Source organism: Nelusetta ayraudi, unplaced genomic scaffold (assembly GCF_046127955.1).
Source record: "Nelusetta ayraudi isolate G7.1 ecotype Tasmania unplaced genomic scaffold, CSIRO-AGI_Nayr_v1 ptg000144l, whole genome shotgun sequence".
NCBI lineage: Eukaryota > Metazoa > Chordata > Actinopteri > Tetraodontiformes > Monacanthidae > Nelusetta > Nelusetta ayraudi.
This window is the reverse complement of record NW_027466194.1, coordinates 93492-102500: the sequence shown is the minus strand read 5'-3', so window position 1 is coordinate 102500 and position 9009 is coordinate 93492.

Sequence of the window (9009 nt, the reverse complement as noted above, 5' to 3'; positions counted from 1 at the left end):
CTGACACCTTGCAGCCCGCAGCAGCTTGGACTGGGCTGTCGAGAGCAGCGCTGAGATCGACGGTGAAGCTGCGGGTCAACACGGAGCAGGCAGGCAGGCTGGAGATCAGAGGACAAGCTGGGTGGTGATCCCCCCCCCCCCCTCCCCCTCCCCCGGTGGTGGTGGTGGGGGGTATTGTTGTATCATTTGTCATCACCTCACACGTCCTTCATATAGAAATGAGTTATTTCTAACTTGTCTGGGAGGACAAATGTTGCTTTAACGTCTGCAGTCGGTGCTTCACGCCACCACCGGCGCTGGAGTCAGACCCTTCACGTACTTCCCTCCTAGTTCTGGTTCTGAACAACACCCGCCCGCTGACTGACTGGCACGTCCCTCGTTCCTCACTGCCCCACTTTGAAAAAAAATAAATCTGCACTGTTTACATAGCGCGAGTTCCATACAGAGATAATTGCGCACACCGCAATCATTATTGTCCTCCAGGGACGGAAAACTGCACTGCAGCCCACCAACGCAGAACACAAACTGGATTACAAACACAAACCACTCCACGCAAACACGCCGCGTTGCATAACACAAGAAAGGGAACAAAATAAGAGTGAGACCAGAATAAAGGAAAATAAAAATAGAACGGAGCGGTCCAGGTTTGCGGGTCGCTTTGTTTGCTCTGTTCAAGAATGCCAAGTACATTTAAGAGGAAGGACTTTTGACTGGAACACTTTAGTCTTCAAGACTCCGCAGCGCCAACTCGTCTAAAGACGCTCGAGCATAAGTGACCAAATCCAGCACAAAGGTGGAATGTCAGGATCCTTCGGCATGTGCGGTGCGGCACCCCAGCAGAGATCCAGCACCCAGCAGAGGATCCAGCACCCAGCAGAGACCCAGCAGAGGATCCAGCAGAGGATCCAGGATCCAGCAGAGCCCCAGCACCCAGCAGAGACCCAGCACCCAGCAGAGACCCAGCAGAGGATCCAGCAGAGGATCCAGGATCCAGCAGAGCCCCAGCACCCAGCAGAGACCCAGCACCCAGCAGAGGATCCAGCACCCAGCAGAGACCCAGCACCCAGCAGAGACCCAGCAGAGGATCCAGGATCCAGCACCCAGCAGAGACCCAGCAGAGGATCCAGCAGAGGATCCAGGATCCAGCAGAGACCCAGCACCCAGCAGAGACCCAGCACCCAGCAGAGGATCCAGCACCCAGCAGAGGATCCAGCACCCAGCAGAGACCCAGCACCCAGCAGAGACCCAGCACCCAGCAGAGCCCCAGCACCCAGCAGAGACCCAGCACCCAGCAGAGCCCCAGCACCCAGCAGAGGATCCAGCACCCAGCAGAGACCCAGCACCCAGCAGAGACCCAGCAGAGGATCCAGCAGAGGATCCAGGATCCAGCAGAGACCCAGCACCCAGCAGAGACCCAGCACCCAGCAGAGGATCCAGCACCCAGCAGAGGATCCAGCACCCAGCAGAGACCCAGCACCCAGCAGAGACCCAGCACCCAGCAGAGGATCCAGCACCCAGCAGAGACCCAGCACCCAGCAGAGCCCCAGCACCCAGCAGAGACCCAGCACCCAGCAGAGCCCCAGCACCCAGCAGAGGATCCAGCACCCAGCAGAGACCCAGCACCCAGCAGAGACCCAGCAGAGGATCCAGCAGAGGATCCAGGATCCAGCAGAGACCCAGCACCCAGCAGAGACCCAGCACCCAGCAGAGGATCCAGTACCCAGCAGAGGATCCAGCACCCAGCAGAGACCCAGCACCCAGCAGAGACCCAGCACCCAGCAGAGGATCCAGCACCCAGCAGAGACCCAGCACCCAGCAGAGACCCAGCACCCAGCAGAGGATCCAGCACCCAGCAGAGACCCAGCACCCAGCAGAGACCCAGCACCCAGCAGAGGATCCAGCACCCAGCAGAGCCCCAGCACCCAGCAGAGGATCCAGCAGAGGATCCAGCAGAGGATCCAGCGCCAAGACATTTGGAAGGCTTCGGCAGAGTAACTGGGACCTCTATCAGTGCTCGGCCTGTGCAGTTGAACCCACTGCTTTGTTTTTCTGGCACGCTGCTTTTCCAGCTGCTTGTTATCACACCACTGCTGCGGAGGAGCTTCCCAGTGTGGGTGAAACAGTCACCGGTGCTAAACCAACTCAGCTCGGCATATTCTGCACGATGATGGAAAAGGGGAAGCGGTGGGAGAAGGCGTCCTCGCCGTCCGCCTGGGCTTCCAATAAACACCCAGATATAACATTAAGATGATTACAGTCCTCACTTATGGAATCAGGCTGCAACCGAACCACTTTAGCACCCCATGTTGTCTCCTTCAGTCTCTCTTTTTAAAAGGAAAGTATAGCTACAAACACACACACACACACACACACACACACACACACACACACACACACACACACACACACACACACACCTTAATGCTTCTTAGTTTTGTGTCCCACAGCAGGTCCTACGAAGCAGCTCAGCAGTAACTGACTCATGAGTGAGGCCTGAACTGAGCAGGAAGTCGCACCACGTTGTTCCATTCACACAACGTTCCCAAGATTGAGGTTCTTCATTCATGTGGTTTGGGTTTTTTTTGGGGGGGTTGGTTTTTGTTTTCATCACAGTAGCTGGGCGCTGCTCAAATGAAGGCAGGCCCCTGTTCTCAGGTGAAAGCCAAGAGACAGTGTTCTATAGGTGCGTGTCCTCCTTCACTCCCAGCACTGACTTGCGCCACATGCGAGCTGCATCAGTCAATAAATAGGTTCAACCTTGGAAGCAACGGGCTATGAACCATTTCAGACGCCCTCATCTGCGCTGGCTGACGTCTCGTCTTATCCCCCGAAGGCCCGACGCTAAGTTGGCTCTGTTTTTCATACCAGGACCTGGATTAGATTCCACAGCTAATGGGGACCACGGGGGGATACAGAAAATAGAGGGAAACTTGGCAGACGAGTTCTGGTTAGTGTGTTAGTGCGAGTCAGGGTGGTGGGGGGGGTTATTGGGATAATTCCGGTGTCGTAAAAAAAAAAAGAGCAAAATTAACGCCTCACGTAGCCGTATCAATTACTGTGAAATGAGGGGGGAAAATAAATAATCCAGTCGGGGGAGGTGAGATCATGTTTTAAAGGCGAAACCGGCTGAGCAAAAAAAAGAAAAAAAGATGGCAGAGGAGCCGAGTCATGCACCGCAATAAGACATCACACCCCATAATAGTCACGCAGAGTGGACAGGATGGAAGCCACGCAAGGCCTTTCACCTCCAAAAAGTGCCCGCCTGCAACCATGTGACTGTCTGCCAGCGATTAGGTTTCCCTCAGAAATGTTCTCCCCCTCTGCAGTTGTCTGCAGGCAATCAGGTAGCCATCGTCGAGATGGAAATAGTACGTGCTGATCTTTGCCTCCCAGGGATTTCTTTTTTGTTCTTATGAATTCCTCTCCAGCGGCGAGTTTACGGGCTTTTAATTTCTTACACCTAACATTTAAACATTGAATCTTTTACTTTGAAAGATATTGGGAGCATGATGCTGAGGAGCATTAGCCAAATGGGAACGCTGCCTGCCAAAATGCCATCATTGTGATTATTAAACAATGTAAAAGATTTGCAACCGATATGATGAGCGTGGCCCACTCGGCTGACCTCTCGGCTGACCTCTCGGCTGACCTCTCGGCTGACCTCTCAGCTGACCGGAACTCGTGGTGTCGGAGCTGAAAGTTTATCCAGGCGGCTTCAAACCTCTGCTGTGTCACTCTTCGCGGTTCCACCATCCGAACTAATCCTGTGGCGACTACTGGCAGAGGTCGAGGCCGGCCGGGACAGCTGCCGATCGGAGGAGATATTAACAGCTGTGAACTTTTAAGATGGCCGGGACTCAAGAGATTCAGTGACACGCCAGACGGGAGTCCAGGGATCGCTGTTGCTGTTGCTACTCCACTTTTAGCGTCATGTGCACAGCAGCCGTACGCTTTGGCGAGAGAAGAGAAGGCAGCCTGAGCCGCTCCACTCGGCTTCACAATGAGCATCGGACACCCTGTAGCCATCCCTCCTTGGTCTGCGTATTACTACTACAGTTAATGAGCAGTAGGGGGCGTCACAGTTATAAGACTAGTGACTCACAGGTCTTGGCGGTTCCTTGGTTCCTTGAAGAGCAACACCTGACTACCTAACTACTGGTGGGAGGAGACCTCCAATATTAATATGATAAAATGCTCAAACGTTCCACCACTGACCTCTGACCCCTGGGGAAGCTGACAGACTTCTGTCCTCTGCCTGATCAGCTCGTGTCCTTGGAGCTGGACGGTTTCTTTTGTTTGAGTGGGTGACAATCACACGTCGTCTGCTCCTCCTCCACCTCGCCCTGGCAGAAGAAAAGAAAGCAATGAGTTCCCGTGTGTCCATCCGTCGAAGACACCCCACCCCACCCCACCCCACCCCTCCGCTACAATTAACCCGGACGCTGACCCGTCCCACAGACCTCTCGGTGGCTTTTGGCGGAAGTCAAACAGCGGCTGTGCAGCATCACCATGTGTGCATACCACAACACACACAGGGTTCGCAACTGGGCAACTGGGTGAGACCAGTCAGGTGTTCCACTGCAGGAGAGACTGCTCACTTTACTACAAGGATTTAATACTTGACAAGTCTATCAAGATATGGACTCATATTTTCAAACTTCGTCTCGGTCGCCTCAGCTGGGATTCTTGTTCTTACCTGTCCTCATGTTGTCTTTATCCCACGTCTTTACTTCTGCCTCTGAGGGTGCGGCGTCTTCATACATCTGCCGGTTCTCCTGCAGCCCTCACTTCCTCCTTCACCCAGTTCCTCTGGTCAGTCCAGCTTGTTCTCTTCCAGTTGGGGCAGCATCATCTGCTGAGCACCTGCATTCTGCTCTTATTTGTCTTGTTTGGTTTTAAGGCGAGTTCTTAATTGAATAATGTGACTCAGTTGTTTCCTGGTGAACTGGCTGCATGCCATCTGCCTGCTGGATACTTAATGCATAGTTGGCATTAAAAAACAGGCAATAATGTGGTATAATGCATTTTTTAACATTAAAAAAAAAGAATGTCAGGCATCCCAGTGTGGATTTTTTATTCTGCTGTTTCATAGGAACTGCTACCTCGCCATGGGCATGAACAGTGAATGCGTGCGCCGCCCTTCCAGAGCTGTACAAGAAGATCCCGCCGGTTGTTCACCGTTTGTTGGCCCAAGTGTGCTAAAGTGCGGCTCATCCTTTCACACACCCTCACCCTCTGAGCTCAGCGCTCTTCCACTCGCTCACAAAGAATCGCTGGGCTCTTTGCCTCATTTCATCCCTCTGCAGCAGGATTAGGCTTTTTTTTTTTTTTTTTTGCACCTCGCAGCTGTTGTGTCGCGCACGCAACATAATGTAACACAACCTCCCCACCCCACCCCTCACCCTCCTCCCCGGGTGGACGTGCGCTCACACGCAGGTTGTGTGTTTTCGAGCGTCTGGAGGAGTTGTGCATGAAGTTGGTCTCCAGAAACATTTGTTACCGCGGCCCAACTGCTTCTCGCTTGGAACCCCTGAACCTTCACCTCCTGAAGCTTCGTGGTCGCACTGCAGCCACGCTGACATGCGCTGATAAAGCCACACGGTGTGCGATCTCTGGCTGGGCCCGCACACTGTGCTGCAGTGTTGAGGTGCCCAGTGATGAAGACCTGCTTCTCCCAGAGCCGCGAGAGCGAGTCCAGCTGTAGATAAACCTTCTTGAGAGATAGCGGGACATCTAAAATTAGTGTTGCCAGGAGTCTCAGCAACAGGGCGGGCCGAGAGTTCACACCGAGCGCCGCTCGCCTCTTTGTCCATCGCAGGAGCTGCACGTCTGCAGCGCACACAGTCGCGTGTTAGATGGAAGGGTTCATTACGTTCATGGGTAGAGAAAAACGTGCAAATACATGAAAGTTTGCACCATCTGCTCTCAGGAAATAAACATTGTGATGGTGCCAAGGTTCATGTTTTTGGTTACGTTGCATTCTGGTGATGCAGTCGGCCCTGTTTTCTTCGTTTTAATGCGGTAAATTGATTCTCTTTTCTTCTCACAAAGGAAAGGCATACAAGTAATGTGGGTTATGGGCAGTGTGGAAGTCCACAAACTGCATTCAAATGGCAATAAAATGAGCTTGTTTTGCTTTATATTGGTCACGTTATGCAAAATGTGACAGTAGTTCTTGCCTCTAGCCTTGTCAGTGAACTCCGGTCTGTCCTTTATTTATTTTGCCTGTTCCACTTTTCAGAAAGTCTGTGCTAAAACAGCTTCCGTGACGTCACAGAGGACACGGGTACACTCCTGATCAAAGGTTTCAGACCATCGCACAAAAAAACCCAAAACACTCTAAAAACAGAAATTAAAGGGTAAAAACAAACACACTCAGTAATGAGTAGCTCCAGCATTCTTGCTGATCACTTCAAAAATGTGTTTTTGGCGTACTTGATGCGAGTGTGTCTGGAAGACTAGTGGGAAGGTTGCACTAAGCGACGAAGATGGCTTCACAAGGGGCGTCCACCGTCAGGAACTGATGTCCACAAACTTCCCTGGCCATCCATCCACAAACGTTCTCATTTGGATTTAGATCCAACTAGTGGTGTTATTCTCCTGGAAGAAGTCCTTTGTCAGGTGGGCATTGTGAACTGCAGCATTGCCCTGTTGAAAGACCACCACCCAGACGAGGGCCCTCAGTCATGAGGGATGCTCGCTGCAACATCTCCACATAGCCAGCGTCTGTTTGATGCCCCTGCACAACCTGAAGCTCCACTGTTCCATTGAAGGAAAAAGCACCCCAGATCGTGATGGTGCGCCTCTACTGTGCCACATAGAGAACATCTCAGGTGGCTTCTCCTTGTCATGCCAGTAACGTTGGCAGGCAGGACCATCAAGGTTCATTTTTTTCTCATCAGAGAATAAAACTTTCTTCCACCTCTGAATGTCCCATGTTTGGTGCGTTGAAGGAGGCGTGGCCTTTGAAGAGGTTTTTTGTTTTTGAAGCCCTTCCCTTGTAGATGCCGTCTGATAGTTAACGAGCTGCAGTCAGCACCAGTAATGGCCTTAATTTGAGTCGAGGATCGTCTGGTGCTTGGATTGTCCGGCTCAGCTTCTTTTCTTCCATAACCCTCAGGATCTTTTAAAAATGTCAACATGACTGTCTTCAGCTCACCAATCCCACCACATTCAAAGACAGTGAGCTTTTTTGCCTTTGGCATGAAGAGATCTTGACAGAGTGATTACCTCACAGAAAATTCATCCAAATTCTTGCACAGATTTTGGCTTTTAAAGGTCGTGCTCTTAAACTTTTGAGCAGCTGATGAACAGCCTATACTTTCAGTTCAATTGTTGTTTTCAATACATTGCCTGCTCAAAACTGTTGGTGTCTTTCTCCCATTTCTTCTTTCTGCATTTCACATTTTTGAAGCTCTACTTAGAAGAACCTTCTTTAGATCGAGCGGTGCAAAATGCAAATTCTTGCAATCCCTGAACTGCTCTTTAGATTTTGATCAGGAGTGAACCTGTCACAGGTTAGCGACAGCACCACCAGCCAGGTGTTGATGTTGCTCAGTCTCCTGAGACCGCTTCATGGCCACCAGCTGTCTGTCTGTCTGTCTGTCTGTCTGTCTGTCATTTCGTGGGAAGGTACTCACCTGTTGTTTAGGGCTATTTCCCCCAAAGCCCGAAAGCAATAACATTTCAAAAGCAATAAATACATCATTGAATAGGTCTGTGACGTGACTTCAGGCAAGACTGTCAACTTCCTTTCCGACCACACTTCAGATCCCCAAGCTGTGACTGTGTCCCAGTCCATTTTGTTTGTTTGGTTGAAAACCGAGTCTACCTGCAACCTGCCAAGAAATAGAAAAAAATAAAAACAAGTGCAACACCTGCTAATCAGCTGTCCACTTATCTGGAGATATATGTAGACAACCAGACTCCATTGCTCGTTTATTCACATTATCAGTGTGTGTGCTCGTGTGCGCCTCGACTGTATGCAGTCCAGATGTGTATGATTTATGTTTGCTGCAGCAAAGTCAAATCAGACGCCAGATTACTGTTTGAGGCTACTATCTTCGACGCAACTTCAAAAGGTCCTGCATCCACATATCTAATCTTGATTAAATACCGCCACAGCGAAGACCTCCGTGCGCTTGGCGTCCGTTTGAGCCACAGTTTTGTCGAGGAGTCCTATAATTTGATAGTTTGACTTTGCCGAAAAACAAACAGATGTGAATCTCACGCGAACGTGAGAGCGACGAAAGACGCGGTTCCATAGCGAGAATCCCTCTCTCGCCGTCATTGGACCTCAGCGAGTGGGACAAGGACAAGACAAGTAGGGAAGTTGTGCGTTTAAGCCCGGCTCGTCCGGATCAAGTCAGTCACAAAAAAATCTAGTAAAGAACACACTGTTCTGCCAGCGTGTACCGTAGTGCTGACCCTCAGCAAGTTCACAGCATCACAGGCTCTGGAGAAAGCTCTGCTTGCCCCGCCTCCTCCTCCAAACCTTTATCCACTCTGCAGGCAGAGGGAAGAACTCGGAGGCCTGTTTCAAATCCAAAACTGTGTAAATCTTGTGGCAGGAGTCCATGAGGCGGTGCAGGGGAGGGGGAGAGAGGGAGGGGGTGGGAGTGGAGGGGGTGAGGATAGTGTTTGGAGGATTAGCCCCGGTCCAGGTGGTCTTCATTTAGCCCCCTACCCCCATGCGGGGTACTGTGACCTGCTCTACGAACTCAGCACGTGGTCATCGCAGCTTCCACGCGGCCTTGGCCTTTCGTTCTGCTTCTTTTTTTTCTTTTTTTTTTTTTTTTTAAATACAACAGTTTTGCAGTTTGTAAGTGAAACTCTGCAAGCAATAAAGCTTGACGATGCAAACCCAAAGCGTATTTCTCATGTTGCCTCTTTTTGCAACCTCTGTAGCAGTTCCTTGAAAGTTAGCGTGTGAAGCGCGGGCAGAAGGGAAGTCGGCAGCTTTGCTGAGGAGAGTTGTGCACTGCAAGTGTTTCGACATGGAAACGTACT